The 18362-nt window shown below is 44.0% G+C and overlaps 1 long non-coding RNA gene across 1 annotated transcript; it reads right to left on the reverse strand.

Annotated features, from left to right (window-relative positions):
• Positions 1-8979: 8979 nt before the first annotated feature.
• On the reverse strand, positions 8980-16933 carry LOC137559447 (uncharacterized). Its single transcript, XR_011029799.1, has 3 exons — positions 16899-16933; positions 16684-16707; positions 8980-9094 (listed from the first exon to the last, which is right to left on the reverse strand). It is a non-coding gene; the product is annotated as an uncharacterized lncRNA (long non-coding RNA).
• Positions 16934-18362: the final 1429 nt, after the last annotated feature.

Below are 18362 nucleotides of genomic sequence, written 5' to 3' on the forward strand. Positions count from 1 at the left end.
GCACCGAAACTTCCCGATGGCACGCATTATCTAATGCGAAAGAGGCCTAAAGAATACGTCCAATGGGAAGAAAAAAAATATCTACTTACCCGGGGCTTCCTCCAGCCCCTGGCAGCCGATATGTCCCTCGCCACAGCTCTGGTGTCCACGGGATCCCTTCCACTGCAGATGCCGACCTCGCTAGCTCGGCATTCTTCTGTGTCTGCACTTGCAGTCGTGCTCCAGTGGTCGGGAGCGTTCTGCGCAGAATGCTCCAGGCTACGTGAGCACGATCGCAAGTGGTGTGGCCGTGCACTGACACAGGCGCAGAAGATGTCCACCTGGTGAGGTCGGCATCTGCAATGGAAGGGATCTCGGGGACACCGAAGCTGCGGCGAGGGACATATCGGCTGCCAGGGGCTGGGGGAAGCCCCAGGTAAGTAGAACTTTTTTTTTTCCTTTCGGACGTATACTTTAATAATGTCTGTTAATGGTTTAAATACCAGCCTTTATGTAGTTTGTAGTGGTTCATATGATTTTCCCAGTGTATGCCACGTGGATCACAGCCTGCCCAGAAATCTACTGTTATTTTCATCTCCTTCTTGGGTATATTTTGAAGATATGTAATTTCTTGCTCTAATTCTGTATACCAGGCCTGCAGTAATGGCAGGCCTGCGTGATGAGACTTACATGAAACCTGTGATGGAGGAATATAGAGGCTGCCATACTTATTTACTTTTAAACAATGCACAATGGCCTCAATTCACTAAGATCATGCTGGAGATAATAAGGCAAGAGAAAACTTACCTCCACACAGTGAGAGAGTTATATTATCTCTTCATTCCTTATGTTACCTCTTCTGTAGTTAATTTACCTCCTCTGTTATTTTCACACGCAGTTAATTACCAGCCTGTCTTTAACTCTGGAGTTATTTTAAGGATTAAAGAGTTAAGTTAAAGACAGAAGAGTTAACTTTAGGTTTGCCTGAGGTAAAATGTTTCCTGAATACTACATGCCTTATCACCATGGTAATAACTCTAGAAGAGTTATTAAAGACAGGAGATAAGCTTAGTGAATTGAGGCCATGGTCTATTTTGAATAATAATAGTCCCGGAATCCCCCAGGCCCACCAGGGGTGGACTGACAACTCATTGGGCCCCCGAGCAATCGGAGCTTATGGGGCCCTGTACCAGTGATGGCGACCTTTCTTGTTTTTTGTTTTTGTTTTGTTTTTTTTACTGACAAAGGATATTTTTAGTGAGAAAAACCACTGCACTGCACGTAGTCTAGACCAGAGCAGCGGCACACAGAGCTCACTTGCGCCTGGTATAGGAAGTGTTCCGCTGCCGCCTGTTGCCACACCGCACAATTCTGGAGGGGGGAGTGAGGAAGGGGGAGCAAAAGTGAGAAAAGGGGGGTAGAAACCACCCCTTCCCTGCCGCTCACCCTTCACTGTGCTGCCACCCCAGGGAAGGCCCCACACTGACCACAGGCCCTCGGTCCATGCCCGAGTGCCCAAATGGTCAGTCCGCCCTGCCCACTTTTGTCTGCTCATGTTCAATATAAAGTAATTCCAAAAAGTTTACATGACCGTCAGTCAGAGGCGTTGCTATTATCCTGAAAGATTGGAAGGACCTTCGGGCATCCTGCGGCAAAAATTGGTTGTGGTCATGCACCAGAACATGGGTGTGGTCATGGGTGGAAACAAATAAATATGCAGCATATCACATAAATAGGATAGTGTTTCTTAAACTAAACTAGGCAGTGTTACCTGGCTTGTGTGCTGGGCTGGCTCACCTGATGCCTGGCTGGATGGCAGTCTCCCCCATCCCCCCACAGTATTGCCTGGTAGCCTGGTGGTCCACCCAACCTCCAATAGTATTCCCTGATGGTCTAGTGTTCTCCCCAACCCCCAACAGTCAGCGGCTGTTCCAGCTTCAGATTTTTTTAGGGGGCTCAATGGCTGGCAGGTGGGTCTCACAATGAAAAATGGGCATAACCATGCAACAGAATGTGGTGGTCATGGGTGGGGCCAAATATACATGGCCTTAGCAGTGGTGTAAAAGGTCTGCCGGAGAAGTTTGATCTCTGCCATAGTGTCTCCCCCCAAAATACGTGTAATCTGACAGAATTTCACCAAAAATACATGTAATTTGGTTGAGGTTCCTCCAAAATGCAGATAATATAGCAGACATAATCTGACAGCTTCAGAATTTTTTAGGGGGCTCAATGGCTGGCAGGTGGCTCTCACGATGAAAAATGGGCGTAACCATGCAACAGAATGTGGTGGTCATGGGTGGGGCCAAATATACATGGCCTTAGCAGTGGTGTAAAAGGTCTATCGGGGAAGTTTGATCTCTGTCATAGTGTCTCTCCCCAAAATACATGTCATCTGACAGCATTTCACCAAAAATACATGTAATTTGGTTGAGGTTCCTCCAAAATGCAGATAATATAGCAGACATAATCTGACAGCAGCCGTTCCCCCAACTTACACATAATCTTGCAGCTGTTCCTCAAAAATACACTTAATCTGGCAGCAGTTCCCCCAAAATAGGTGCCCCCAGTGTAGGTAACCAGGTCTATAGGTATCCCCAGTGGAAGTAACCAGGTCTATAGTCTATATAGTGTTCCCAGTAGAGATAGCTACTAGCCAGATCTATAGGTGTACCCAGAATAGGTAGTCAGGTCTATAGATGTCCCCAGTATAAGTAGCTAGGTCTATAGGTGTCCCCCAAATAGGTAGCCATAGCCAGGTCTATAGGTGTCCCACCAGCAGGAGTGGTGGCAGCGCAGTGAAGGGGGAGCAGCGGCCACAGCGGCGGAGAAGGGGAGCCCTCTCCCCCCTTCCCTCACCTTGGGGCTCCCCCTTCCTCGCTCCCCCCTCCTTAATTTATTATTGTGGGTGGCTGGAAGCGGGCAAGAACTTACCTCTTCTCCAGGCGCGGGACGGAGATCTGTGCGCCGCTGGTTTGGTCTTGTCAGTGACGTCAGACCAGCGGCGTACAAATCTCCCTCTCATGCCGGGAATAGGAAGAAGTGTTCTCTGCCGCCCGCTTTCAGTCGCTCAATTCTGGAGGGGGGAGCGAGGAAAGGGGAGTCCCAAGGCGAGGGAAGGGGGGGGGAGATGTCACCCCTTCACCGCCACTGTGCCCCTGTGCCCGCTGCACCCCCTTCACTGCTATGAGTCGGGTCGGGGGGGGGGGGGTGTTTCAGGGAGGTTCACAATTTGTCAGTTGGGGCTTGAGCAGTATCTCATGGCCCTTTCTCCTTTTCGTATTAGTGGTCCTATATGAATGTCTTTGCAAAAGTTGCTGCAACAGCACCTTTTATCCTCAAGGAAGAGGAATCCTATATATTTGGAAGGATGCTAGCTCTGCATATACAGCAGCTGGAGGAATCATTCCTTTCTCAGTAAGCTGAAAGCAAACCAAGGCAGCTTTTACAGTGAAGCATATACAGAGCTCCAGAGCAGTGGCCTAGGAAAATCCTGCATAATGACAAGTTGGCTTGTTTGTTAAAGAGACTCCGTAACAAAAATTGCATCCTGTTTTTTATCATCCTACAAGTTCCAAAAGCTATTCTAATGTGTTCTGGCTTACTGCAGCACGTTCTACTTTCACCATCTCTGTAATAAATCAACTTATCTCTCTCTTGTCAGACTTGTCAGCCTGTGTCTGGAAGGCTGCCAAGTTCTTCAGTGTTGTGGTTCTGTGATGCATCTCCCCCCTCCAGGCCCCTCTCTGCACACTGCCTGTGTATTATTTAGATTAGGGCACCTTCTCTCTTCACTCTTATCTTTTACAAGCTGGAAATCCTCCTCTGAGCTGGCTGGGCTTTCACATACTGATGAATTACATACGGGCAGAGCTGTCTGCACTCTGCACTAAGAAACAGCCTGACACTTCAGTGGAAGATAGCTGCAGGGGGAAAGAAACACACAAATGATCTCTTGAGATTCAAAAGGAAGGGTGTATACAGCCTGCTTGTGTATGAATGTATTTTCTATGTGTGGACATACTGTACATCAACCTACTTCCTGTTTTGGTGGCCATTTTGTTTGTTTATAAACAAACTTTTTAAAACTGTTTTTAACCACTTTTAATGCGGCGGGGAGCGGCGAAATTGTGACAGAGGGTAATAGGAGATGTCCCCTAACGCACTGGTATGTTTACTTTTGTGCGATTTTAACAATACAGATTCTCTTTAAAATGCTTGAACCATTCAGAAATGAATTGATATAATTTGGATATACCGAAAGACATACAGTCTATTTTCTGTCACAGGAGATCAACATTTATAAAAATTAAAAGAAAAATAGTATACTTTAAGTGAGGTGATGAGATAGACATAAGTATGTACAGTGCCAAGCATACAAATAACTAGGCTGTGTTCCTTTGTTCTTTTTATGCCTGAAAGAGTTTACTGTTCAGGTATGCAAATAACAGTTTCTCTCCAGTTGGAGTATAGGTAATCCTCACTTTTGCCATTAGTGCCATATAACTTTCCAGTCAGAAACAGCTTCTGACTGCAGGGGAAAGATAAAAAAAATGTCAATAGTTCAAATATTTTAGCTCTCTGGGTGACAGAAACACTGTGTCATTGAGTAAACACAAAACAAATCTACTTTTTAAGCATAACATAAAAATGTGGGATAACTAAAAAACAAAAATAATAATTTGTTTTGTTTCCATTTTTAGGACTAGGAGTAAAGATACAATTGTTTATCTTGTCAGTTTATTTTCATGTAACGTTCACTTTAGGAGTAAAATACATTCTTTATTAAACTAAACAAAAAAGGAAGACATTTAAAAACAAAACTAAAATTCAGCTAATAAAATAAGAAAATTATTTTTTACTTGATCTTATTTTTAAACAGCTTTAATGCTCTATAAATATTAAAACCAATAAAACATGCTATGTGCATTAATATACAATCATGCAGATTAGCAGCTGCTAATAGGGTTTTCTTGTGAGGAGGGATCTTTTAGCAATTTACTGGAATTTAATTGATTAATGTAGTAGACGGGGGGATTATGGAACGAAGACTTTCCCGAAATGGCAGATCTATACTTCCTGATGATGGGCTATTGTTCTTGCATTTCCCTTGATAGGAGGCAAAGAGAGAAATTCATTTTCTGACCTTTGGGAGGCCGGCCTATTTCCTGACTCTATTACCCAAGGAAGCTTTTTTTAGAACTGCGGCTAAACATATCAGTAAATAGTTTTACAATTCATATTTTGGCATCAAAGTGTGTTTTTGTCACTGGTAGAATACCACATGGCTTTATTAGCTCAGGAAGTAGTAGCGTCGTGCCCACTCCTAGCAATTAATCAGAAATAAAAGAACCACTAGTCGGTATGAATATAAAGGACCACTGTTGCCAAAAATTTTAAAATTTTAAGTACATGTAAACACATACAAATAAGATGGACGGTTCTTCGAGAGTAAAATGAGCCATAAATTACTTTTCTCCCATGTTGTTGTCTGTTACAGTAGGTAATAGAAATCTGACAGAACTGACAGGTTTTGATCTAGTCCATGTCTTCAAGGGGGATTCTCATCAAGGCTTCTTTTTTTTATGAAGACATTTCCTGAAAAAGGATTTATACAATGAGCTGGTCTGCCTCCCTGCTCACTGCACACTTTTTTGGCAGTTAGACAGAGCAACTGACATTCACTATTCGCTTTTGAAACTAAACAAAACCCTGAGAATCCCCCATGAGGAGATAGGCTAGACCAAAACCTGTTGGTTCTGTCAGATGTCTACTATTTACTGTAAGTGACAGCAACATAGGAGAAAAGTAATGTATGGCTCATTTTACTCTGGAAGAAACATACTTCTTATTTGTATGAGCATACATTTATTTTACATTTTAAGATTTTTGCAATAGAGGTCCTTTAAGGAAAAAAAATACTTTACTGAAACTTTATACACAAAGGAGACAGAGGCCCATATGCAATTAACTTTAGCTACTGAGTTTTCTCCTAGGAGATAATTTTACAACTTCTTTTTGAAATATTTTTTCAGACCTTTGCATATGCAATAGAAAAAGTACCAAAAAGTAGATGAAAAAGTACTATAAATATAATATAATATATCACCTAGAGGTGGATTAAGATGTAATGGGGCCCTAGGTAAGGTAGTAGATTTGGGCCCCCCTTGTGGTCCTTTTGGTAAGCTGAAGTAAAAAGAGCTCAAAGAAGGGGGCTGGTGGGCCCCTTGATACCCACTAGGCCCCAAGCCCCATGCCTAGTTTGCCTGGTGGATGATCCTGCTCTGACTAGGAGAAAACTCAGGAGAAAAATGTAATTGCTTATGGGCTCGGGGATCTTATTCAATTCCCCTTTTCTCATAAGTTTTCTCCTAGGTGATGTTTTCATACCTTATCATTATAATTCCTTTTAAGCCTCCAGCAAGCAAGAAAATATTCAGGATCATTTTGACAGTACTTTTCACCTTCTTTTTCATGTTTTCAATTTCAGATTGCTGAAACTTTGAACAAAAGGGGCCATATGCAATTCGAAGTGATAAGAACCTCAAAACGTGCGAGCTTCTTATCACCTCACATCGCTCAGGAATTACCGGCAAATTCAATTTCCAGTTTCACCTGAGCGATGTTGGAGTATTAAAGAGTATAACTCAAGCATATACTAGGTATTCGCCTGAGTGAAGCTCCAGTGTCCTGTGCGATGGGGACCGAGGCATTTTTGCCATGGAGCTGTCCTTCAGCACCACGGCACTGCTGCCTCATTCCCCTGGGAGATACGCATGCACCCGATGTCCACCGCAACACTTACCCGCCATTCCTCACTGCCTGCGGGACCAGCCGGAAGTGGTGTAACTAGAACTCACTGGGTCCCCTTACCAAACTTTGAATGCTCCCCCCACCTTCCCCGGCCCTGCTGAACACTGAATAGGGACTGTCTAAAAATCTGCAAAACTTTGTATGATTCTTTATCAGTGGCTAAGCAGATGCAGTCATTAGAACAATTGTGCGGAGAGCAGAAATATTTTTCTTTCCATGCCCTTAGTCATGTCAGTCTCTAAGGACAGGGGAAAAAAACTTCTCCCCCCACGGGCCCACCCTGCAGCTGCATCCCTTGCAGGGTCTATTGTTACACCCCTGCCAGCTGGGATCTTCACCGCTACCACCGCCATCCTCTTCTTACTGGGAGCCCCAGCAGAAACATCTTTGAATGTCCTGCTGTGGCTCCCTATTCGTCCACTAGGTGGACCAGTAAGAATCATCTGATTCTCATTGGCCCAAAGAGAATCAGGATGACTGTCATTTGCCCACCTAGTGGAAGAATTGGGGAGCCCCAGTGGGACATTCTAAGATGCTTCTGCTGGGGCTCCCAGTAAGAAGACGAATCCTCAAGGATTTTCACATCTTATGAATAAAATGGCCTTTTAAGCCACCTGAAAGCAAGAAAATACTTTCACAGTACTTTTTACCAACTTATTGTAATGAGTATTGAAGCAGCGGCTGCGGATACGCCTGGTGATTCCGCAGCCGCCTCACTCTCCTGCTCGGGGGGTTCAGCCGTTCCTCTAGTGTGTGGCACGCCGAGGACGGAACTGTCATTTGCACATAGGGTTGCTGTATCGCGCAGCCGCACGCGTAGACAGGACCTTTATGCTGGGAGAAGGCGCGTTAGCTGACCCGCTGGTCGCTGCGGCCAAATGTATTGTAATAAGTGAGTTAATGGAATTAAAATTAAGCCGGCGGCAATGTAACAGATGAAGCCGCCGGCTAATTTCTTACAAGTGACACTTTTCTGCCTCTCTCCTATAGAACACCGGCAGCCGGGGGGGGGGGGGGGGGGGGGAAGGGAACACACGCATGTCCCCCCAGAGTCGTTCATCGCAAGAAAACAACCAGGAATCCCTGCCGCGACAAACGACTTTGGGGACGACACGCATGTCCCGCTGGCTGCCAGTATTGTATAGGAGAGAGGGCAAGGGGAAGGAGAGCGAGAGCTGAAGCCGGCGGCTTCATCTGTTACATTGCCGCCGGCTTAATTTTAATTCCATTAAAGGGAAGGTTCAGGGAAACGTTTAAAAAAATAAAAATCCATATCCACTTACCTGGGACTTCCTCCAGCCCGTGGCAGGCAGGAGGTGCCCTCGCAACCGCTCCAGAGGCTTCCGGTGGTCTTCGGTGGCCGACCCGACCTGGCCAGGCCGGCTGCCAGGTCGGGCTCTTCTGCGCTCCAAGGACGGGCTCTTCTGCGTCCCACGCGGGCGCGCTGACGTCATCGGACGTCCTCCGGGCTGTACTGCGCAGGTGCAGTAGTTCTGCGCCTGCGCAGTAAAGCCCGGAGGACGTCCGATGACGTCAGCGCGCCCGCGTGGGACGCAGAAGAGCCCGCCCTTGGAGCGCAGAAGAGCCCGACCTGGCAGCCGGCCTGGCCAGGTCGGGTCGGCCACCGAAGACCACCGGAAGCCTCTGGAGCGGCGGCGAGGGCACCTCCTGCCTGCCACGGGCTGGAGGAAGCCCCAGGTAAGTGGATATGGATTTTTATTTTTTTAAGCGTTTCCCTGAACCTTCCCTTTAACTCACTTATTACAATACATTTGGCCGCAGCGAAACGGCCACTTCAAACACAATACAATCGGTTACATTAACACTTTAGTTACGTGAAGTGTTAATGTAATTTGCGCCACCTGCTTGATGCGCCCGGCTAACGGAAAAGTACCTTTTTAACTTCTCACCTTCAATGTATTGATTTATTTCTTCCACTTTTCGCTAAAGCTTTTCTTTACATCTTGCCACTGAACTAAAAAAATATTTTTGCTATAACAAAGCAGTTCCTGTGGGTGCAACGTATACATCTAAGGAGGAAAACTGGTGTGAAAATGGTTTAGTAGTCGAGAGAAATGCAGTAACCAGAAGTGCATATAATTAACATTCCGAGACAGGATTGTGCTGGAACAATGGAGTGCACAGGGTATTCCTGCACAGTCTGCCAAGAAGGAGTACTTGCCTTGCGAATGCCATTATTGTTTTTGCAAATGTTCTCCCTCATCGCAATCACGCAACGACAGACTGGTGCTTCCTGATACGGCTTGAGAAATCCTCCACACCGCCGAGGTGTGATGTGTGTTTCCTAGGCAATACCCAAGAGAAAGGTCCATATGATTCATCTCTGTATTATGCCGGTAAGATTATCTCTGTGTTGTGCTAGCATCACTTGCAAAAATACTCGTAGATTACACAAAATAATCAAATTATCTACTGCGCTATGTATCTATGAGTTTTGAATCAGGATGATACCATTTATTGGCTAACTTAGAGGTGAATAACAAGTAAGCCTTCAGCTAATAATATGCCTTCTTCGGACTTTGTTCCTGTATATTAACTAGATGTTAAAACACACAGCTTATATACTACACTCTACATTCGGAAGGAGAAACATTCTTTTGCAAACGTAAATAAATGTTGGGTGCCTTAATCGGTTCAGCACCGCAGTGCCGAAAATCTCATGCATCCGAGCAACGTTCACCTCCCATTCTATCGCCTATAACTTTATTGCTACTTATCACAATGAATTGATCTATATCTTGTTTTTTCCGCCACTAATTAGGCTTTCTTTTGGTAGTACATTTTGCTAAGAATTATTTTTTTCTAAATCCATTTTAACAGGAAGCTTAAGAAAGAAATGAAAAAAATTCATTATTTCTCAGTTTTTGGCCATTATAGTTTGAAATTAATATACGCTACCGTAATTAAAACTCATGTATTTTATTTGCCCCGGTTATTACACCGTTTAAACGATGTCCCTATCACAATTAATGGTGCCGATATTTTATTTAGAAATAAAGGTGCATTTTTTCAATTTGCGTCCATCAATATTTATTAGCTTATAATTTTAAATAATATACTAACATACTCTCTTGACATGCATATTTAAAAAGTTCAGACCCTTGGGTAACTATTTATGTTGTTTTTGTTTTGTTTTTAATTGTATTTTTTTTATTTTCTTTTTTAATAAAAAAATGTATGTGGGTAATTTTTGGTGTGGGAGGGAAACTGCTAATTTGAAATGTAAAATAATAGAATTGTTTCATTAAAAATGTATGTGGGTGCAGTTTACTATTTGGCCACAAGATGGCCAAAGTAAAAAAAATTCCTGGATTCGAACGATCTCGCATCCAGGAACTAAATAACACGGAGAAGTTACCTGGAGGGGGGCATGGCGGAGTGGGATAGACACCAAAAGCCACGGGGAAAAATCTGGATTTGACGCAAAGCAGCGTTTTAAGGGCAGAAATCACATTGAATGCTAAATTGCAGGCCTAAAGTGCTTTCAAACATCTTGCATGTGTATACATCAATCAGGGAGTGTAATTAGAGTTCTGCTTCACACTGACACACCAAACTCACTGTGTAACACACCGCAAACAGCTGTTTGCGTAGTGACGGCCGTGCTGGACTGGTGCGCACCATGGCCAGAGTGCAGGCCGTGGCAGTTTTCCAGCCCATATGGTCGCCGGGCTGTGGTAGCTCAATGATAGAACAACAGTGACTGTCCAGCTGATCGAATTTGGTCTGTCCACAATGAAGCAACAGCCTTATTATCTTCTTGTATGTAGGTAGGCATAGGTAGGAGTCCCAGTATAGGTAGGTAGGCATAGGTAGGAGTCCCAGTATAGGTAGGTAGGCATAGGTAGGTGCCTCAGTAGTTAGCTAGGCATAGGTAGGAGACCCAGTATAGGTAGGTAGGCATAGGTAGGAGTCCCAGTATAGGTAGGTAGGCATAGGTAGGTGCCTCAGTAGTTAGCTAGGCATAGGTAGGAGTCCCAGTATAGGTAGGTAGGCATAGGTAGGTGCCTCAGTAGTTAGCTAGGCATAGGTAGGAGACCCAGTATAGGTAGGTAGGCATAGGTAGGAGTCCTAGTATAGGTAGGTAGGCATAGGTAGGTGCCTCAGTAGTTAGCTAGGCATAGGTAGGAGACCCAGTATAGTTAGGTAGGCATAGGTAGGTGCCTCAGTAGTTAGCTAGGCATAGGTAGGAGTCCCAGTATAGGTAGGTAGGCATAGGTAGGTCCCCTAGTATAGGTAGGTAGGTAGGTGTCCCCGTATAGGTAAGTAGGTGCCCCAGTAGTTAGGTAGGCATAGGTAGGTGTCCCAGTATAGATAGTTAGGCAGGGCCTGGCTGGCTCAGTAATAACAATTACCAAGGTCCAGCTGCAACAGATAGGGCTGTATAATTCAGTGAGCAACACACACACAAAAAAAAACACATCAGGAAAACATTATCTCTCAAAAGAGAGCTGAGGGGTGCTATTTTAGCAATAACAATCATCCAGGAGCAAGCCAAGAGCCTAACTAATCTGTCCCTAGGAGAACAAGTCTGCAGCAGCTGTCCCTAGTCTGTCTAGCAGGCACAGGAGTGAGTGTAATGGCCGGCAAGCCTGCCTTATATAAGGAGGGGGGGGGGCTCCAGGGCTTAGTGTAGCCTGAATGGCTACAATGTGCCTGCTGACTGTGATGCAGAGGGTCAAAGTTGACCCTCATAGTGCATTATGGGGCGAATCGAACTTCCGCAAAAGTTCGCCTGGTGCAGGCGAACGCGAACCCCCAAAGTTCGCCTGGAACCGTTCGCGGCGAACCGTTCGCTACATCTCTACACAGGAAGAGTTAAAAAAAACTTCACTTGTTATCTATACAAAAGAGCTTCTCTGAGCTCTCCAACCCAACTTGGGTAGAAGACAGTCCTGTTTTCTTGAAGGGGTACTGTAGGGGGGGTCGGGGGAAAATGAGCTGAACTTACCCGGACTTCTAATGGTCCCCCGCAGACATCCTGTGTTGGCGCAGCCACTCACCTAAGCTCCGGCCTGTTCCTGTTCACTTCTGGAATTTCTGACTTTAAAGTCAGAAAACCGCTGCGCCTGCACACCGTGTCCTCGATCCCGCTGATGTCACCAGGAGTGTACTGCGCAGACACAGACCATACTGGGCCTGCGCTGTGCGCTCTTGATGACATCAGCGGGATCGAGGACACGGCAACGCAGGCGCAGTGGTTTTCAGACTTTAAAGTCTGAAATTCCAGAAGTGAACCGGAGGCGGGGCCGGAGCATCGGTGAGTGGCTGCACGGGCACAGGATGTCTGCGGGGGACCAAGTATAGTTTTATAATGTAATTGTGTGTTATGTTTAATTTTTTTTTAATTTTAGTTGTAGTTTTACTTGAGTTGGTTTACATGACGTCACTCTAAGCGTAACACACGCTTAAAGTGACTCATCTGGAAGGGAACGGCCAGAAAAGGCGCAGCTTCCGAGAGAAGCTGTCGCTTTTTCAGCAGGGGAGAGGAATCAGTGATCGGGCACCATAGCCTGATACATTGATTCCTTGGCTACCGAATCCGCGGCCGGGAGTGCGCGTGCACGCGCGCGATCAGCTGCGGGAGCGCGCAGTAGCGCGCATGGTTCCTGGACGTAGTTTCTACGTCCAGGAACCAAAATAGGTTAAGCACTTATCTCAACCTTTTTCTCAGTCTTTCTTGTTTGTTTAACCACTTAAGCCCAACTGGACGAGATTTCTCGTCCAGTTGGGCTGCGCGCACTCCCGCTGGTCGCGCGCGCGCCCGCGGGCCCCCCCGTGCGCGCCCCCGCTACTGGCCGCTAGCCCACCGATCAGTGAAAGGGATTATAAATCCCTTTCGCTGATCGGACCCCCCCGGAGAAAAGCCGACAGCGTCTCTTCAGACGCTGCGGCTTTTCTGAGCTCTGGTCTCCTTTCTTCTGCCTGGGAGCGAGATCGATCGCTCCCAGGACTTTTTGATTCTGGCCATCTTGTGGCCAAATAGCAAATTACACCCAAAAAAAAAATGTTTAAGAATAAACCTATAAATATATTTAAAAAAACCCTGTTTACCTCCCACACCAAAAAATACCCACATACAAGTTTAAATTAAAAAAAAAAAAAATTACAATAAAAAAAAACAAAAAAAAAACATAAATAGTTACCTAAGGGTCTGAACTTTTTAAATATTCATGTCAAAGGAGTATATCAATATGATTTAATAAATTATGGGCTTCTAAACAGTGATGGACGCAAAACGGAAAAAATGCACCTTTATTTCCAAATAAAATATTGTCGCCATACATTGTGATAGGGACATAATTTTAACGGTGAAATACCCGGGGCATATGGGCAAATACAATACGTGAGTTTTAATTATGGAGGCATGTATTATTTTAAAACTATAATGGCTGAAAACTGAGAAATAATGAATTTTTTCCATTTTTTTCTTATTCTTCCTGTTAAAATGCATTTACAGTAAAGTGGCTCTTAGCAAAATATACCACCCACAGAAAGCCTAATTGGTGGCGGAAAAAACAAGATATAGATCAATTAATTGTGATGAGTAGTGATAAAGTTATTGGCAAATGAATGGGGGGTGAAAGTTGCTCGGATGTAAAAAAATTTCAACCCTTCGGGCTTAAGTGGTTAAAGGACACCTTCAAGGCGCTTCAAAATAAAAAAAATCCACTTACCTGGGGCTTCCTCCAGCGCCTGCCAGCCGTCCTGTGCCCTCACTGCAGCTCCGTTCCCCGTCAGTGGCCCGGTCCCCTCCGGCGCAAGATTCCCACTGCGCCTGTGGCAGTGGCTCTCAGAGTCGCGCTGACGTCATCCGGACTGTACTGTGCAGGCGCAGTAGTTCTGTAGCTGAGCAGTACAGTCTGGATAACATCAGTGCATTTGTGGTATCATTTTAGATTTCATTCTGGTCTTTTTATATTCTATGATCACAGCATTTAGGGCAAAAATATACCTAAGTTTTCCTGCTTGAAGTTTCAGTTTCCAGCGTATTATACATTTTTCCGACTGACTATATAAGCTAAGGCTATATCACATTTCCAGCCTGAAATCTGTAGTATGTGTTGCACTCAGTTTCAGTACTTACAGCCCAGTTACATTCCTCCTTCTTTGTGAGTAATTAGCTGTACAGAGCAGGAAGATTTGGGAGCTGCTCTGACACTTCCAGGCTGGACAAAGTCTGTTACAATCAGTGTAGAGTAGCTGAACATTTGTATTTATTTATACAAGGTACAAATGAGTCCAAATGCTATATACACTTTGAATTAAAGCCACATGTTAATTTAAACCAATTTGAAATAACATAGGACTCTAATCCTAACAATATGTTTTGCTGAACTGAAGAGACTGTTTATTTCTCAACTAAAGTAGAAGTGTCCAGTTAAATGAGAACTCCTTAAAAAAATAATTATATGGATATGCCAACCAAAAGCAAATACATTTATAAAAAGTTGACTTAAAGTGAATCTGAACCGAGTAAAATTACACATGATGCACCAGCAAATGAATATTACATACTTACCACGCCGTCAGGTCCTCTCAGAAGCTCACTATTTTCTACCAACAACGATCCCTTCCAGTTCTGACAAGAGTTTGAAATATACCAGTTGCTTTCAGTTATATATCAGTTGCTGTCAGTTATAACTGAAAGGACAACTGATGAGCAAGGTAATGTCCATGTTTCCCTATGACTCAAGTGGGCGATATTACAGTTTGGCAGTGTGCTGCCCCGGATGCTGTTAGAGGGTCATTGGCATTTTCAAAATGGAGGACTGAGAATTTCAATGATCACAGTGGACAAACAGGATGCAGGAGAGGTGAAAGAGACTGATGAGTAGTGTAGCCCTGCCAGAAGTTTAGAAGAAAGCGAAGAGCCTTTCCGTGCCTGGCCAGTAGCTGCAACCTGTCAGATGCTGCTAGCACAGGTTACTGAATCACAGGGCTGCAGAATTTGGGTAAGCCAGGATCCAAAATGGCCACAAGCTGCAGAAGAGGCGGAACCAGAGCTGTGAGAGGAAGAGTACCCGCCTCCAGGGGGTGGACACAGAGAGCCTGCATCTGACTCAGCTGGTATTTTTCTGAGCATGCTCTGTACGGAGTGGCAGTTGAGAAAACAGGTCTGAGCTGGTTGGATCTGTGATGTCGCAGTATTGTGGCTGGCTGTGAAGAAACTGATCTGTGAAAGGACATGGCACTGCTAAGATGATGTGCCAAGCTGGCTGCAGTGATTAAGAAAGCAACAGTGTTCATTGGGAGCACTTCAACCTACAGTACAAAAGAACTCGTAGGAGCTGAAATAGAACGATCAATGTAAATAAGATGAAGTTGCTTATAACAGAATTGTAGAGGACTACAATTGGAAAAAAAGGGGGGGAATTTTAGCCCTGCCAGAAGTTTAGAAGAAAGCGAAGAGCCTTTTCGTGCCTGGCCAGCAGCTGCAACCTGTCAGATGCTGCTAGCACAGGTTACTGAATCACAGGGCTGCAGAATTTGGGTAAGCCAGGATCCAAAATGGCCACCAGCTGCAGAAGAGGCGGAACCAGAGCTGTGAGAGGAAGAGTACCTGCCTCCAGGGGGTGGACACAGAGGGCCAGATTTATCAAGAGTGTCTGAGACAAAATATTAGGAGGTTTTTTAGAAATCAGTGCAGAACTGTCTCCGGCATCCTAAGAAATCACTAGATAGTGCAGATTCCTTCTTAAACTGTAAGGAATAGAAGAAGCTAGGAAGGTCTCTCAGACAGAGCAGTGTGTGAGGGGAATTGCTGTTGCTGAGGTAACCAACACACCTGCTGTCAGCAAGCTCTGAGTGAGGAGGAGGAGCCCTTCACAAATCACATCTAGCCTACACTGTAGAACTGCTAATGAGCACTTCTTAATCTGCAGCAGTTTAGGAATGGATTTGCACTTTTCTGTACGGAGTGGCAGTTGAGAAAACCGGTTTGAGCTGGTTGGAGCTGTGGTGTCGCAGGTTTTTGGCTAGCTGTGAAGAAACTGATCTGTGAAAGGACATGGCGCTGCTAAGATGATGTGCCAAGCTGGCTGCAGTGATTAAGAGAGCAGCAGAGAGGTACAGTGAACCTGGAGACTGTGCAGAGAGAGAGAGGCAGGAAGAAGGTGGCCACTAACGGTACAATTTTTAGCGAAAAATCGTTCGAGCGATTAGAAATTCTGATCGGATTGGTTGTAAATAATCTCCATTGGTGGACACAATCGATTATGAACGAGTGAAAAAAATGTCGTCCGATTGAATTTTCGTCGAACCAAAATATGGATTTTCTTGTTGATCGTGATAGATAGGAAGCAATGATTGGTTAGTTGATGGTGTAGTAAACGATTTTTCGTCCGATCAGAATTTCTCATTCATTGATTTTTCACTAGAAATTGGACCGTTAGTGGACAGCTTAATCAGCTGATTAAGAAGTATTCAGAGTAGAAAGCAGGAAGATACGAGAGAAGATAGTAAAGCTGGAGAGATGATTTCCTGTATACAGTGAGACAGAATCTATAATTAAAGAGAGAGCATGTAAGAGAGGCAAAGATAAACTTGTGACAAAAGATACATTGTGGAAAAATTAATGTAAAGAAGGCTAATTGAACTATCTAAGTATTAATGTATGAATTGCTCCTAGCAAAAGTCAAGCGTTCAGGTTTTCTCTTTAGTTTATAAGCTGTGTAAAAGAGTCCCAAAGACTTTCTATCTGTGAAGTGAATCAAACTGCAGCCAAGAGGCCTCATGAGTCTATAAGAGAATTTGAAGAAAGTGTTCACAGCCTCTCTACTATATGCACTGTCTATGTGTAGAAGTTATTATGAGAACCCTGAAGTCATTTCTCTGAATTATAGTTGTTCATATAAAGAAAAGTATACTTACCTGCAGAAGTGATGTTCTGAGTTTCTGAAAGAGAAGGAAGTTTATTAGAGATTTTATTCAAACCAGTTCAATTAATTTAAGTAGGAGTCTACCTATATGATAATCTGCAGTAACTTGGATGGAGTCCTGTTGAGAAAAATAAGAACATTGAAAGTTTCTATCAAATACTCATTCAATACCAAGAACTAAGGATTGCAGGTTTGAATCACACTTACCTGGATGAACCTTGGAGTTTTGGAGCTGTTTATCTGCAAAAGAAAGAAACGATTGCTTACACAGGATGCGCGGATTGCTATATTTCCTTGTTTATTACAATTCTTGATCGGCCGACAGGAAAACAGAGGCTTTGTTCCTGGAAGGATTGAGCATGGAAGATGTCTTCTGAGTTAGAGTGAATAGAAATGAATATATCTGCTTTGTTCTTACCATTTAAAGATGCATGCAGAAATAGAGCACTTAGATGAACTGAAGCAAGGGACTGAGACTGTGTAGTGTGGAAAAGTGCTCAGAAAGGTGTTATTTGTCTTTGCTGAAAAAAAAAAAGGTTTATTAATGTGCTTTGTCACAGAAATGTTTATATTTATGATTTATTACAAATATTTCTTAAAAAGAACTTGATTGGTGTCTGGAGGATTTCTTTACAGCTAAAGTGTTCTGGAGGTATTACAGTTTAAACATTCCAGAGGTGTTACATTAGACTACGCGGGAGGTTAGTATGATGTGCATATGTTTATTTTGACTTTTAACTTACCTGGGGCTTCTTCCAGCCCCCTGGAGGCATCCTGTGCCCACAACATCGGTTTAACCTCTGGAGGACTGTAGTGTTAAACCCCCCTAAAGACCAGTTTTTTTGCTGAAATGGCCACTGCAGCTTTAAGGCCAAGCGTCAGGGCCACACAACACAGCACACAATTGATCCCCCCCCCTTTTCCCCCCACCAACAGAGCTCACTGTTAGTGGGGTCTGATCGCCCCCCTTGTGTTTATTTATTTATTTTTTATAATATATTTTTATATATTTATATTTATAATATTATTATGTAATGCGCGCAATCTCCTGCAAAACAGAGCCCCAGGACTTGACGCCAATTGGAGTGGCGGGCTCGCAGAAGATCTTGGAGACCTATTGAGCATTCAGAGGCTTCCCAGTACTTAGGTAAGCATCTATTTAAAAGTATCTATCTCTGTTGTGTGTAATCTCTATGAGGGAGGGATCACACAATAACTGCGATAATGCAAAGTTTACACTGAAATATAATAACAATGGATTTAGATCTTACAATATGCAGCATATTCGTTTTTGTATTTGTGTATTAGCCACTTAGAATAGGCAACCTGTTAAGTGTTAACTGCAGTGAGAGGTTGCCCATGAGAACACAAACGCAGCTATCAGTCAGCTGTACAATAGGAGGGTGTGGTGGGATAGACAGATGTGCTGTATTTTCTTTTATAAGAGCTGGTAATCATCGTTCCTTGAAATACGGGGTTTAATTCTTCTGTGTGACATCTCCAGAGGCTTAGGTGGGGCCGGACTGTTCAAAGTACATTAGAAGGTTGTATTACTTTAATGGAATGGAATTATTCTTTTATTTTTCACATTTTCCCACACCCACCTGCAGAAGACTTTATGAGGATTCTGTACAGTATAATGTAAAATAACTTTTCTAGGAATTCACTAAG

The sequence above is a fragment of the Hyperolius riggenbachi genome, chromosome 1 (genome assembly GCF_040937935.1).
Source record: "Hyperolius riggenbachi isolate aHypRig1 chromosome 1, aHypRig1.pri, whole genome shotgun sequence".
Taxonomy (NCBI): Eukaryota; Metazoa; Chordata; class Amphibia; order Anura; family Hyperoliidae; genus Hyperolius; species Hyperolius riggenbachi.